The sequence below is a fragment of the Phragmites australis genome, chromosome 18, assembly GCF_958298935.1.
Source record: "Phragmites australis chromosome 18, lpPhrAust1.1, whole genome shotgun sequence".
Lineage (NCBI taxonomy): Eukaryota > Viridiplantae > Streptophyta > Magnoliopsida > Poales > Poaceae > Phragmites > Phragmites australis.
In genome coordinates, this window is record NC_084938.1 from 21,456,940 (window position 1) to 21,471,177 (window position 14,238).

Here is a 14,238-nt window from a genome sequence, read left to right on the forward strand (position 1 = left end):
CACCGAACACTCTAGTGTATACTTCATCTCCATCACCGGACTATCCGGTGAGTTATCTTGAGCCATCCGAGCATTTCCTTCTTCTCTGTGTAAATTGTTCCAGTGTTTGCATCCGATGCACATCACTTCATCATCAGACTATCCGGTGAGTTGACTTTAGCCAAACGAGCCAATACAACCCTCTTTGAAAATAATGCTCCGGTGTGCATAGCCTTCATCATCGTACCATCCGATGTGTTGATCTTTGTTCTACCTCTTTGCACTATTCATTGTTCGATATGTGCAATACATTAATCATCGGACCATCTGGTGCTTTGATCTTCAACTTCAATGGCTACAACATTCTCTGGACAAAATGCTCCGGTGTGCACAGCCTTTATCATCGGACCGTCGGATGCATTGAACTTCGTTCTGCCTCTTTGCACTGTTCATTATCCGGTGTGTGCAACACATTGATCACCGGACCTTCCGATGAGGTCTTCAGGCCTCTCTCCCCTTTCTCAAATATGCTCCGGTGAGTTCAACACCCAGAGCATTGGACCATCTAGTGAGGCAAATCTTCCTAGGACTTCTCCAATTCAATCTAACTTTGTCACAGCTATGGTGGCTTCTTCATGTATTGCATCCATGAGACCTACTAGCATATATTATTGACAAACATGTTAGTCTCATTGACTATATTGTCATTAATTACCAAAATCACAATTATAGCCTAATATGGCCATTTTAGCTACAGCGGTCCTTATATTCTTTGATCTTGATTTCATTGGGGGTACACATTTTGAAGATTGCCTTCAGAGCATTCTTGATAAAAGAAGATGATCCACGAGAGGAAGAACCTCTCCTTGTTGCTACTCTAGGAGGAGAGGGCACATTTGTATGCCCGCTAGCTTGACCACCCTTAGGTCTAATTCTCAACAGCTCATGTTTCACTTCTTTCACAAATACTTTCTTTGTAACCCTCTCAATCATATACATGATGTACGGAGCATAAGCACAACTCTTGTGAGGATTGATCGAAGTAAGATAGATTTCATGCCAAATAAAGTCAAAAACACTAAAGGCTCTGGCATTTCTATCCATCTTAGCAAGTAAGTTCCTTGTAATTCCTTGGATATTAGAAGCATCACCACCTTTAGTAGCTAGAGTCCTTGGGAACATCCTATTTATCAGATCATAAAAAGGTTTCATCCCTTTGATTTTCTCATACTCAACTTCACCGATCTCAACATCATACATAAAGTGCATCTCGTCATAAGAGAGTAGAAGCTCATCATGGATTTTGGCCTCGCTTGTATCACAGATTAAGCCAGAGAGACGATTAACTCCGAAGGGAAGGAATGACGCAAATAAGCAAATCTCCATCCCAAGCATCCCCTTCCTCTAAATTTTCTTCAAAATGCAATTCCTCCACTTTTCCTCGAAAAATCAAATATCCAAACAAGACCTCAGTTTCAAAAGGAAAGAGATATGCAGAATTAGTTAGCCTTATTTCTCGCTCTTTCGCATGAAAGCTTGCACCTTGGGATAAAAATAAACCGAATGCCCATTCATATCCCAACTGAACCAATCTGATCATGTATCAGAGCATCTTCAGTCAAACCTATATCTGACTCCCCATCGCTAGATATAGCAATTGGCCCTAAAAAATTAGCTCCAATCAGCTCTCTACTCCCCCTCGCCATTTTCCCAACTTGTCATTTCCTCCCCATGCTTGCCACTTTAGGCCATCTCCAGCAGCATCGGTATTTGACAATCTGCGTCCCTGCATTGCGTTGTTCATGTACTTTTTGTCAATCGTGGTGCTCATTTTCCTCTCTAGCAGCAGCGGTATCTGGTGCTACAGTGATGCAGCTGGGGTTGGTGTACTCTACATTTAGAGTACACTCTCACCCACCCGTATCACTATTCACAGAGGTTGACTATGGGTCTGAATGGGAGGGAGAGTTAGGAAGGTAGGAAATATAGTTGTTGGAGATAAAAAAAAATAGAGAGTATTGTAATAATATTATATAAAATGAATATTTAGAGTATCTGTAGAAGATGTAGTTAGCCGGGTGGAAAACAAGCTTGGCCTTCCTTAGCGCCATCGGTTGCCTCCAAATCTGACTCGCACCTCCTTCACGCCATTGGAGCAAGGTATGTCATCTCCCCCACCCATATCGTCGTCCCGCCATAATAGCTCCTCGTCACCCTTCGCCTCAGAGGCGGATCTACAACCCCAATGAGCTCTAGCAGCTATCTGAGGTGGCCGGCGGCACAACCCCCCACCCCGTCGACGGTGACCTGACTGTTGTGCAAAATAACTTCGATCTGATGCCCCGAGTTCCCTTCCTAGCCTCCTCAAAAACTCATGTGTGCACATCCCACGACAACAAATCGATCGCTCATCAGACAGTGTCAGGAGGTCGTAACGCTCTCTGGCTGCCGCAGGTAGGCCGCATCGTTGCCTTGGTTGACCACTGAAGGGATCGGTGATGTCCTAAAAGGGGGGTGAATTAGGACACTTAGAACTATTTTGGCTCCAAAAACTACACAAGATAAACCTATATCAATTTCTATCTAAATATGCTTTAAGTTTATCTAGTGTGTCTACTCTACCGATCAAAGCACTTGCAACCTATCTAAGTAGGTAAATTGCAAGAATATAAATACGGAAACGTAAATAAGCTAGAGAGAGCAAACTCGGCACAAGGATTTTTTTCTCCGTGGTATCGATGGCATGAATATCACCCTAGTCCACATTGGAGCTCCACAAAGGATATACTCCTGGTCGGCACTCGGTCACAACTCTTGAGCCACCAAGTAACAAAGACAAGGCCTTTACCCGAATGAGCCACCAAGGCAAGGTCTCACCACTAGCCTCTCTTCCAATTCTTTGAAGTTGTGCTCACTTCGGATCCCCGCATAATCACCTTATTGCCACTCCACACCAAGTTAGAGGGTCAACAAGCTTGACGACGAGTCACAAAGATTTCAAGGTGCCAGCGTACCACTTGGTACAAGGTTGGATCGCTCCTTGATCTACTCTCTAAGCAGCAATCACCTAGCAACACTCTCTCTATACCTATAAGCACTAATCTCTCTCTAATGGTGTGCTTAATCGCCTTGAATAATCATATTGAGCACTTTAGTGGCTTGGATATCTTCTCAGGTGTACATGAACTTCTCTAAACTCTAGCACCTTCAAATGGTCGAGTGGCGGGGTATTTATAGTCTCAAACCCGCGCACTAGCCGTTAACCTAACGTCTCTGAATAGCTATTAACACCGGATGATCATGTGAGAATAGTAGCACTAACACCGAATCATCCGGTGAGTACACTCTCACAAACTAGATGTTGGAACCCCACTCAAATCTCTGTGAATATCGAACACACTGGTGAATACTTCATCTCCATCACCAGACTATCCGATGAGTTATCTTGAGCCATCCGAGTCTTTCCTTCTTCTCTGTGTAAATTGCTCCAGTGTAAGCATCCGGTGCACATCACTTCATCACCGTACTATCTGGTGAGTTGTCTTCAGCCAACCGAGCTAATACAACCCTCTCTGGAAATAATGCTCCGGTATTACACAGCCTTCATCACCGGACGATCCGTTGGGTTGAACTTTGTTCTGCTTCTTTGCACTGTTCTTTGTCCGGTGTATTGTCCGGTGCTCATTCCATTTACACCGGACCATCTGATGGGTTGAACCTTTGATCTTCAGCAACTGCATCCTTCTCTAGTAATGCTCCGGTGCATTCATCTTTCTCAACACCAGACCATCCGGTGGGTTGAACCTTCTCTTCTTTTCTCTAAAAATGCTCCAATGCAACTCACACTGATCACTGGACTATCTAATGAGGCTTAACCTTCATTCTTCAGCACAACACTTTCTCTGGAAGAATTACTCCGGTGAGCACTCTGCTCAAACATCGAACCTTCCGATGAGGGCTTTAGGTCTCTCTCCCATTTGCCAAATATGCTCCGGTGAGTTCAAACACCCAGAGCACTGGAACATCCGGTGAAGCAAATATTACTGGGACTTCTTCAATTCAGTCTAACGTTGTCCCAGTTGCGGTGCTTTCTTCATGTATTGTATCCATGAGACCTACTAATATATATTCTTGACAAACATGTTAGTCTCATTGACTATATTATTATTAATCACCAAAATCACAATCATAGTCTAATAGGGTCATTTTCGCTGCAACCGTTTTACCACAGGCAGCAACCTAGTGCCCAACACCGTCAATTCATCGTTGTTGTTCCATTTTATTTCAAGCAAAGCAAATTAGGGATATTATTGATCAATTTTATTTTCGTCAAATTGTAGAATTTGGGCTTCATTTGGGATATTTGCAATCCATCTAGATTAAGAGCAAATTTTAAGGATCTGGTTTGGTCAATATAGTGGCACCCCAACTTTGCTCACCATATGTTTGTTAAAATGTTTACATGTAACTATAAAAAAATTCTAGAATTAAATAGGGTTTAAATAAATAGAATAGGTTAAAACTTATTTTCTAAAGTAAATTTAATTTGGCCATAGGTTATATCTTGTGTTGCATTCATGCTGAAAATAGGCATTAGGATTTTATTGGGTGCAAAAAAAAATTTGCATGCATCAATGCGTGCCATTTGAATTTTGGAAAAAGTTTGAAATGCTTCCACAAAAGAAAATCCCTCCCCACCCCCTAGGTCGAATCCCCCTCCTTTTTTTCCCTTTTTCTCTCCTTTTTTTTGCGGTCCATTCCTTTTTTTCTCAAGCCAAGCCCTTTCTTCTTCACCCTCTCCATTTTTCTCTCTCGCATGGGCTGAAGCCTGACCTGCCAGCACCGCCGGCCCACCCTCTCGCTGCACCCCGCCTCCCGCCTAGGTCACGCCCCGACCCAGCTTACCACTCCGCTCGCCCCTCCTGTTTTGCACCTTGGCCAAAGACCGCCTTCCCCACTGCTTGGCGCCCACAAGCCACCATCCCCTTCCTCTGTCTCCGACCCAAGCACGTCGCGATGCACCGCCAAGTCCGGTTTGGACTTTAGTTCGGCTGCCTCCCTTGCCGGCCCCACACCTTGCCATGTTTATATATAGCAGCTGATCGTGCCCTTGTTTTCCCCGCCTCAAAACCCTAAAGGTTCAAGCCCTAGCACGCTGCCATCACAAAGCCGATCCGCCGTTGCCCGCCATTGTTGTCGTTGCCCCCGAGCTCGCCACTCGTCGCTCCCGCCTCCTCCCTGTCGCATCTAAGTGCAGCTCCGGCACCGTGTGCTCATAGGGAGAAGATCCCGCTACCTCCCATCAACTCTCCGCCACTGGAACACCGTCACCAACGAGGATCCGAGGACATCCGCCGCCCTCCTTGCCTCTAGTGCAACTTGCTGCCTCACAGAGCCACACGACGCCCTAGGTGTATTCGTTGTTGCCTCCTCTTTCTCCTCTGTCGCTCGTCGTCACCGCTAGCGAGCCGGAGCTCAATTTCGGTGAGATTCTGGCCAAGCACCGTTGTACCCAAGCTCCCCCTCCATTTCAATCTCTTCCGCTAGCTAACTAACCACAACCAATCACCCACGACCGTCCGATCTAAAATCAAAGGCCAATATTAGATCTAATGTTACCCCTTCGCCATCGAACCACAAAGCGTCACGTGGCTTCATAACCAATCAGCTGCCACCTCAACCGAAGTTCCCACGTGTCTCGCCACGTCAGTAAGCCCTTTTACCCAATTAAATTCTATTTATTTTAATTCAGGAAAAGTGGCAATTTTGCACTTTAGCCCCTAAAACTTTTCTGTATTTACCGTAAAGCCCATGTATTTGTATAGTTTAGTCCCTAAACTTTTCCATAATTACAAAAAGTTACTCTATTTTAACAAAAAAGACTCCTACCCTTTCTATTTTATTCAAAATAGGTCCTTTTCTTTTTCAGATTTAACCCTAAACTTGTTTTTAGTGTAACTTTTTTTTGTTCTAGCTCCGATTTAGACGATTTTCGCGCTCACGTGTTCGTAGTAGCGTGTACTCTCTTTTAGTACTTTTTCATATATGTTAGCTATTATTTGGTGTACTATTCTTAATTAGTTTTGTTGTGTGTTTTTCTGGTGTGTTTCAAGAGCAGGCAAGGAGCAGTTCGAGAATCTCCAGGACCAAGTCTTTGAAGAATATGAGCAGCAAGTTGGAAGAGGCAAGTACTTGTATAGCAACATGGAACCTTAGGCCTTGAGCAAAGAGGTGTTGGTGATGGTGGTTATAGTTATGTTGTTGGTTTGGTATTTGCTCAAGTGATCTAAGTAAGGATCGGTTCGTAGAGAGATAACCCAAGAAGTAATATATCAACCATGAGACCTGGTATGGGACAGTTCTGATCTATTAATTAGCGGATTCTCAACATAGAATGAGCCACTAGTGGTGTAGTGGAAGGAAAGAATAAAACTTTTTAGAGATACAAGGCGTAAGAGGGGTCTTCTAGGTGGTGTGATGCTACTTTAACGGTGGTGAAACCTTAATAGGCTTATTCTTGTTGGGAGGATGCTTTGTAACGGCGTTGTAGTGATTTTTTGGGCGACACATCATAGACATGTGTTAAGTGTCTTGCAAACACAGCAACATAGAAATCACGATTCATGGAGAAAGTTGGACAACCTCTATAGAGTGTAAAATCTTATACATTAGCCGTGCTCACGGTCATGAGAGACTTGGATCCTCACATGATTAGTTGATTGGTTTGATTCAGTTTGATTGGTTGGTGGAATGTTACCTGTGATATGTATCAAGTCGGTTGGTTTGAGAACCTGATGTGGTTTTCAGGTAGTTGAAAAACATATGAAGATGTTTCTAGGAGATGAAAGTCTAGTGATGAATCACATAGTTAAATATGATGCTATTATAACTCTACGTTAGCACAGTTGACATTTATGCAAATTTAACCTGTTATAGCATGTTGCTTTATTTAAACTTGCATGTCACTTATTTCTCACACGATGCTCAGACAATGGAGGAGAACCAGACTACTTTACGGACAAAGATGAAGACTGCTAGGCTAGTGTACCTTTGGTCAATTGCCTGTGAAAGATGAGAGTTTCACTGTGTTTTGCTAGTGTGCTTTAGTTAAAGAGTTTAGGGTCTTTCCATCTTGTTTAAGTTAAACGTTGTAATAATAACACTATGTGTGAAACTTGATCCTAGCATACATGAAGTTGTTGCATGTATGAAACTTGATCCTAGTATATATGTAGTTTATATCTGGTTTTATCCCTTTATAAAACTGGTTGTGATAGAGGTGGTATCAGAGCCGTGTAGACCATAGAACACAAGCTTAGTTATTAATTTGATAAAGAAGATAATTTTTGAAAATTATGCCTTGTCTTTTCTGTGCTTTCCTTGGCTTATTCTATTTGAACCCTGTTACTGACTTCTTCTCGTCCCATTCGAAATTTTGTAGATGGCCCGCACCTGTCATATTGCACGTAAGAGCACAGGTGGTCGTCTCCCTACTCCATCATTGATCCCGACCCGTGCTATGGCTTTTGCTAGACTACAATCGCCCCGTGTTCAGCATTGGAGCCGCGTCTACCACTCTGATGGATGTCGCGTAGGATGGTTCCCCACCAAGCTTTTAGAGATACTTCACAGTTTAGGATCCGTGAAGGCACCAGAGTACGCAGGAGTAAGAACTGAGTACGTCGATGCTCCTCTTGAGTGGAAAGTTGAAGTGATGATATACGGTCCGCTACCAGAGCGTGGAGCCTACAAGGTGACAAGCGTCCACCATGCCATATCACCAAGAGATACCTTCGAGGCTAGAATCCGCGATGCCGCACGTGAAGCCCTTCTGGTCCTCTGTCACCGCTACAGCGACAACTTGGTCCTCTCTCAATTCATCCACTACCCTCAGCGCATCAGTGGCTTGACCAACATCATCGCCCATCCCGTCATCGCAGAAAGCACTACCAGCTTGGAGAGCAGACTGCCCTGGAATTGGAGCTGAGTTGTGAGTTGGACCATACCACCGAAGAGTTGTAGTATGTCAGAGGCAAGTTAGCTTAGGCATAGAGTGAGCTACGCAACAAGAAGCGCCACCACCCAGATTGTTGGGAATCTTCTTCTTCTGACTCCGAGTCTGAGGAGCAGACTCTGCGTTCTCCACCTTGCCTCCAGGCCCGTCGTTTTCTAGCACCAGCACCTTGAGGCTTATGCAGAGTTATGTGTTCATTTAGGATGTTACCTTTTTAGATGTTATGAGTCATTAGAATCGTGTGCTAGTTAGTGAGTTAGTTGAGTTTAGTGGTGTGCTATGTATTGATTTGGATCTTTGTTTAAGTGTGTGATGTATTGTGAAGAGCTTCTTCATGAATACATCCTTATAATAATAGTAATATATTAGTTAGTTTGGGTATCTATCTCTGTTTATCTCTGTCTGTTCTTTCTACTATTGTTCTACCTTTTTCCCCTTCGCCTCATCTTGTCGTCTCTATATCGGATGGTGAACCTAAGAAACCACACCAATGCTAATGGCAATGCTTGTGATGGACAAGGCAATGGCGATCAACCTCCATCACCACAGCTTTCCCTTGAGCAGTTTCTAGCAGTGCAAACACATATTCTACAAGGAGTAGCCTAGTTAATGGCCCATATGCAGCAAAATCCCCTCGCCACCATCCCTGCATCGCCACAGTGACCCATGACAAGCTCGGAGAATTCTAAAAGACTAAGCCACCTACCTTCGACGTCTTTGACTGGCTCAAGGTCATCGAGAAGAAGCTTTCAGTTGCTCAGTGCAACATCAAGGAGAAAGTTTTGTTCGCTTCACACCAACTAACGGGACCTACCATAGACTGGTGGGATGCCTATGTCGATGCTCTTGAAGAACCTGATAGCATTAACTGGCAAAAGTTTAAGAATGCCTTTCGTGCTCATCATGTACCCAAATGAGCTATCAAGATCAAGAGAAAGGACTTCCTAGCACTCAAGCAAGGAGAAATGACTATGAGTGAGTATGTAACTATATTCACTCAGTTGTCCCGATATGCACTAGAAAATGGGGGTACTTATGAAAAGAAGCAAGACTATTTCTTGAAAGGACTGAATGGTGGACAATAGTATTTTCTGGCTTCTCGTGACTTCAAGAACTTCCAGGCCCTTGTAGATCGTGCTCTTATCTTGGAGCACAAGAGAAACAAGATTGAGCGCAAGCGCAAAATGGATCGCCTAGGTCAGTCAGGCAGCAACACCAGGCCCCGTTATGACTCTTCTCAGTCTAGATCTATGAATCATTCTGGCCAGCAATATTGTCAACCCAGGACCTAGTCTATAAATCAAAGATCCTCCAGGAATGCAGGACAGTACCAGCGCTCCAACTTTCAAGCACCCCACACTTCAAGTCAAACCCCTCAAAGGAACAATAACACTGGCATCAACACTCAAGCCTCCACCAAGGCAAAAACGTGTCTCCAGTGTTGAGCATAGGGACACTTTTCCTACCAATGTCCTCTGAGACGTCAAAGTTAGCCACCCGCCCAAGGGCAAACCTGCAAAACCGCAATGAGAATCAGCCTTAGAATCAAGCAAAGCAGAATGTTGCTAGAGGTCGTGTGAACCATGTGGCAATTGATGAAGCTCAAGATGCATCAGATGTTGTGATCGGTATGTTTCCTATCAACTCTAACCCTGCTACAGTGTTATTTGATTCTGGAACATTGTATTCTTTTGTATCGACCAAGTATGTAGCAAGATACAATTTACATATATCTCTTATGAAGCATAGAATGATTGTTAGCTCCCTAGGTAGAGAAATGAAAACAAGGCATGTATGCTCTAACCTTAGTATTAAAATAAGTAGGGTAGAATTTCCTATAAACCTTATTGTTTTGGAATCCAAAGGGATATATATCGTACTAGAAATTGATTGGTTAACCAAATTCAATGGAATTATCAATTGTGCAAGAAGAGCCATTTGACTGATTTCTAAATAAACAAATGAAGTGGAATACGTTGCAAAAGTACCGCCAATGGCCAGAGGGACAGTCAATGAAGCTTATAGAAATCCAATCAAGAGCATTCAAGTTGTATGCAAATATCCAGATATATTCCTAGACCAGGTATGTCACCTGACCGTGGCATCAAGTTTGTTATAGAACCAGTACCTGGTACGACTCCTATTTCTAAAAGGACATATAGAAAGGCTGCTAATCAGTTAGTGGAACTTAAGGAACAATTGCAAGAGTTGTTAGACAAAGGTTATATCCGACCTAGTTCGCCATCATGGGGTGCACTAGTAATTTCCGTACCCAAGAAGGATGGTACCCAAAGGATGTGTATAGATTATCGAGCCTTGAATGAGGTAACCATCAAGAACATACCCTCTTCCCAGGATCGATCACTTGTTTGATCAGATTAAAGGTGCATGTGTGTTCTCCAAGATCGATCTTCACTCAGGATATTATCAGTTGAAGATTCGAGCATCAAACAAAGAACAAATACCCTCTTCCCAGGATCGATCACTTGTTTGATCAGATTAAAGGTGCATGTGTGTTCTCCAAGATCGATCTTCACTCGGGATATTATCAGTTGAAGATTCGAGCATCAAACATCCCTAAAACCACTTTCATCACATGTTATGGACTATATGAGTATACGGTCATGTCTTTCGGATTGACCAACGCCCCTACCTACTTTATATATTAAATAAACAAGGTATTCATGGAGTACCTGGATAAGTTTGTAGTAATCTTTATCGACGACATCCTAGTTTGCTCCAAGAATGGGGAGCAACATACAGAACATCTTAGATTGGTTCTACAGAAGCTTAGGGATAATCATATGTATGCTAAGTTGAGCAAATGTGAGCTTTAGCTAGATCAAGTTTCTTTCCTCGGTCATATCATCTCCGTCGAAGGAATAACAGTTGATCAAAGAAATGTGGAAGATGTTTGATCTGTATTTTCCTTGGATTAGCAGGTTACTACTGTCGGTTCATAGAAGGTTTCTCTAAGATCACAAAGCCTATCACAGAGTTACTTTAGGAGGGAAACGTTAAATGGACCACTGCTTGTGAGGCAAGTTTTAAAGAGTTGAAGAAAAGATTAACATATGTGCCAGTATTAGTCATGCCAGATACACAAAAGCTGTTCTCCATCTATTGTGACGCCTCTCATCAAGGATTAGGATGTGTTATTATGCAAGAAGGTCATGTTGTAGCCTATGCATCAAAACAATTGATGAAGCATGAGGAACACTACCCTACATATGATTTAGAGTTAGCTGTCGTGGTATATGCACTCAAGATGTGGAGACACTACTAGATTGGGAAAAGGTGTGAGATATACTCAGATCATAAGAGTTTGAAGTATATCTTTACTCATCCAGATCTTAACCTCAAGCAGCGAAGATGGTTAGAGCTTCTCAAGGATTATGATTTGAGAATTAATTATCATCCCGGGAAGGTGAATGTAGTTGTCGATGCTTTGAGTAGAAAGACTTATCTCAGAATAATGACCATGCAAGATAGACGACCCGAGTTATACAAAGAGTTTGAAAGACTTAATCTCGGATTAGTAAACAACGCCAGAAGCCGTGGTAATGGAAGTCGATTCAACTTTGGAGCAAGAAATTTGCAAAGGACAACTCGAGGATGAGAAGATTTTGGAAATCAAACAGAGTATTAAGGAGAGTAAAACCCCAGGTTTTATCGAGGATGAGAATGGAACGATATAGTTTGAGAAGCGTATCTACGTCCCAGATATCAAATCTATCAAGGAAACTATACTTCGAGAAACGCATGAGTCAGCATACTCTATTCATCCCGGAAGCACCAAGATGTACCAAAATCTTAAGGATTGATATTGGTGAAACGGTATGTAGAGAGAGATTGTAGATTATGTAGCAATATATGATATATGTCAGAGATTCAAAGTTGAACATCATAGGCCCGTTGGACTGCTTCAACCTTTGAAGATACCAGATTAGAAATGGGAGGAAATCAGTATGGATTTTATCGTTGGATTGCCCTGAACTCAATCTTGATATGATTCTATTTGGGTTGTATGGATCGATTGATGAAAGTTGCTCATTTCATTCCCATCAAGACCACACACACAGGACCTAAACTTGTTAAGTTGTATATCGCCAGAATTGTATGTTTGCATGGAGTAACCAAGAGGATAGTGTCTGATAGAGGAAGCCAGTTCACCTCCAAGTTTTTGGCAAAAGCTACATGAGTCATTGGATACACGGTTAAACTTTAGTTCAACCTATCATTCACAGACCAATGATCAGACCAAGAGGATAAATCAGATTCTGGAAGATATGTTGAGAGCTTGTGCCTTGAAAAATGAGACTAATTGGGATAAAAATCTTCCCTATGCAAAGTTCTCCTACAACAATAGCTATCAGGCTAGTTTGAAGATGTCGTTGTTTGAAGCTTTGTATGGAAGGAAATGAAGAACACCATTGTACTGGAATGAGACTAGCGAAAGTCAAGTGTTTGGCCTAAAAATTCTGAGAGGCAGAAAGGCAAGTACAATAGATTAGGGAAAACTTGAGAACAACTCAATCACAATGGAAGAGTTATGCTGATCATTGACATCATGAGTTGAATTTTGAAGTAGGTGACTTTGTATATCTACGAGTTTCACCGATCAGAGGTTTTCGTAGATTTAAAGTCAAACGAAAACTTGCACCTAGGTTTATAGACCCTTTCAAGGTGTTGGGAAAACGTGAAGAAATAGCGTATCAATTGGAGCTACCACCTCAGTTAGCAAGATGTTCATGATGTTTTCCATGTATCACAATTGAAGAAATATCTACGAGTTCCTGAGAAGCAGATGCCCCTAGAGGAAATAGAAGTTGGAGAGGATCTCACCTACATGGAGTATCCTATCAAGATTCTAGAGACGTCAAAGCGAATCACCAGAAATTGAAAGATTTGTATGTGCAAGGTGCAGTGGAGACACCATTCCGAAGAAGAATCAATATGGGAAAGAGAATCAGATCTAAAAGTCGAGTATCCGCACCTCTTTTCTGATCATTCCGAATCTTGAGGGATTGATTCATTCTAAGGGGGTAGGTTGCTAACACCCTAGTTTTTATAATTTCCTAAATTTTTTCTAGAATTAAATAGGGTTTAATAAATAGAATAGGTTAAAACATATTTTCTAAAGTAAATTTAATTTGGCCATAGGTTATATCTTGTGTTACATTCATGCTAAAAATAGGCATTAGGGTTTAATTGGGCGAAAAATGAATTTTGAAATCATCGAAGCGCGCCGTTCGAATTTTCGAAAAAGGTTGAAAATATTTCCATAAAAGAGAATCCATTTTTCCTCCCCAGGTCGAATCCCCTTCCCGTTTCCCTTTTTTTCTCTCCTTTTCTTTACAGCCCGTTCCTTTTCTTTCTCGGGCCGAGCCCCTTCTTCTTTTCCCTCCTCGTTTTCTCTCCAGCATGGGCTAAAGCCCGAGCTGCCAGCCCCGCCGACCCACCCTCTCACCATACCCCATCTCCCTCCTGGACCACACCTCGGCCGAGCCTGCCACTCCGCCCCCTCCCCCCTCGATTGGCGCCCTAGCTGAAGACTGCCTTCCCCACTGCTTGGTGCCCCTGAGCCGCCATCCCCTTCCTTCGTCTTCGACCCAAGCACGTCGTGCCACACCGCCAAGTCCGGTTTGGACTCAAGTTTGGCTGCCTCCCTTGCTGGGCCCACACCTTGCCCCGCCTATATATAGTGACCAACCGTGCCCTTATTTTCCCCGCCCCAAAACCCAGGAGCTTCAAGCCCTAGTGCTCCTCCTTCGCAAAGCCGATCCGTCGTCACCCGTCATTGTTGCCGCTGCGCCTGAGCTCACCGCTCTCGCCTCCTCCCTGCCGCATCTGAGTGCAGCTCTGGCACCGTGTGCTCATGGGGAGTCGATCCCGCCACCTCCTGTCGACTCTCTGCCACCGAAATGCTATCGCCGACGAGGATATGAGGACTTCCTCCGCCCTTCTCACCGCCAGCGCAATTCACCGCCTCCCGGAGCCAGCCGATGCCCTAGGTGAATTCGTCATTGCCTCATGTTGCTCCTCCGCCGCTTGTCGTCATCGTCGACGAGCCGAAGCTCAATTCCGGCCGAGCACCGCTGTACCCAAGCTCCCCTATTGTCTCGGTCTCTACCACCGGCTGGCTAACCACCCTCAGTTGCCCACGGTCATCCGATCTAAAATCAAAGGGTGAGATTATATCTAAAGTTACCCCTTCTCCATCCAACCACAAAGCGCCATGTGGC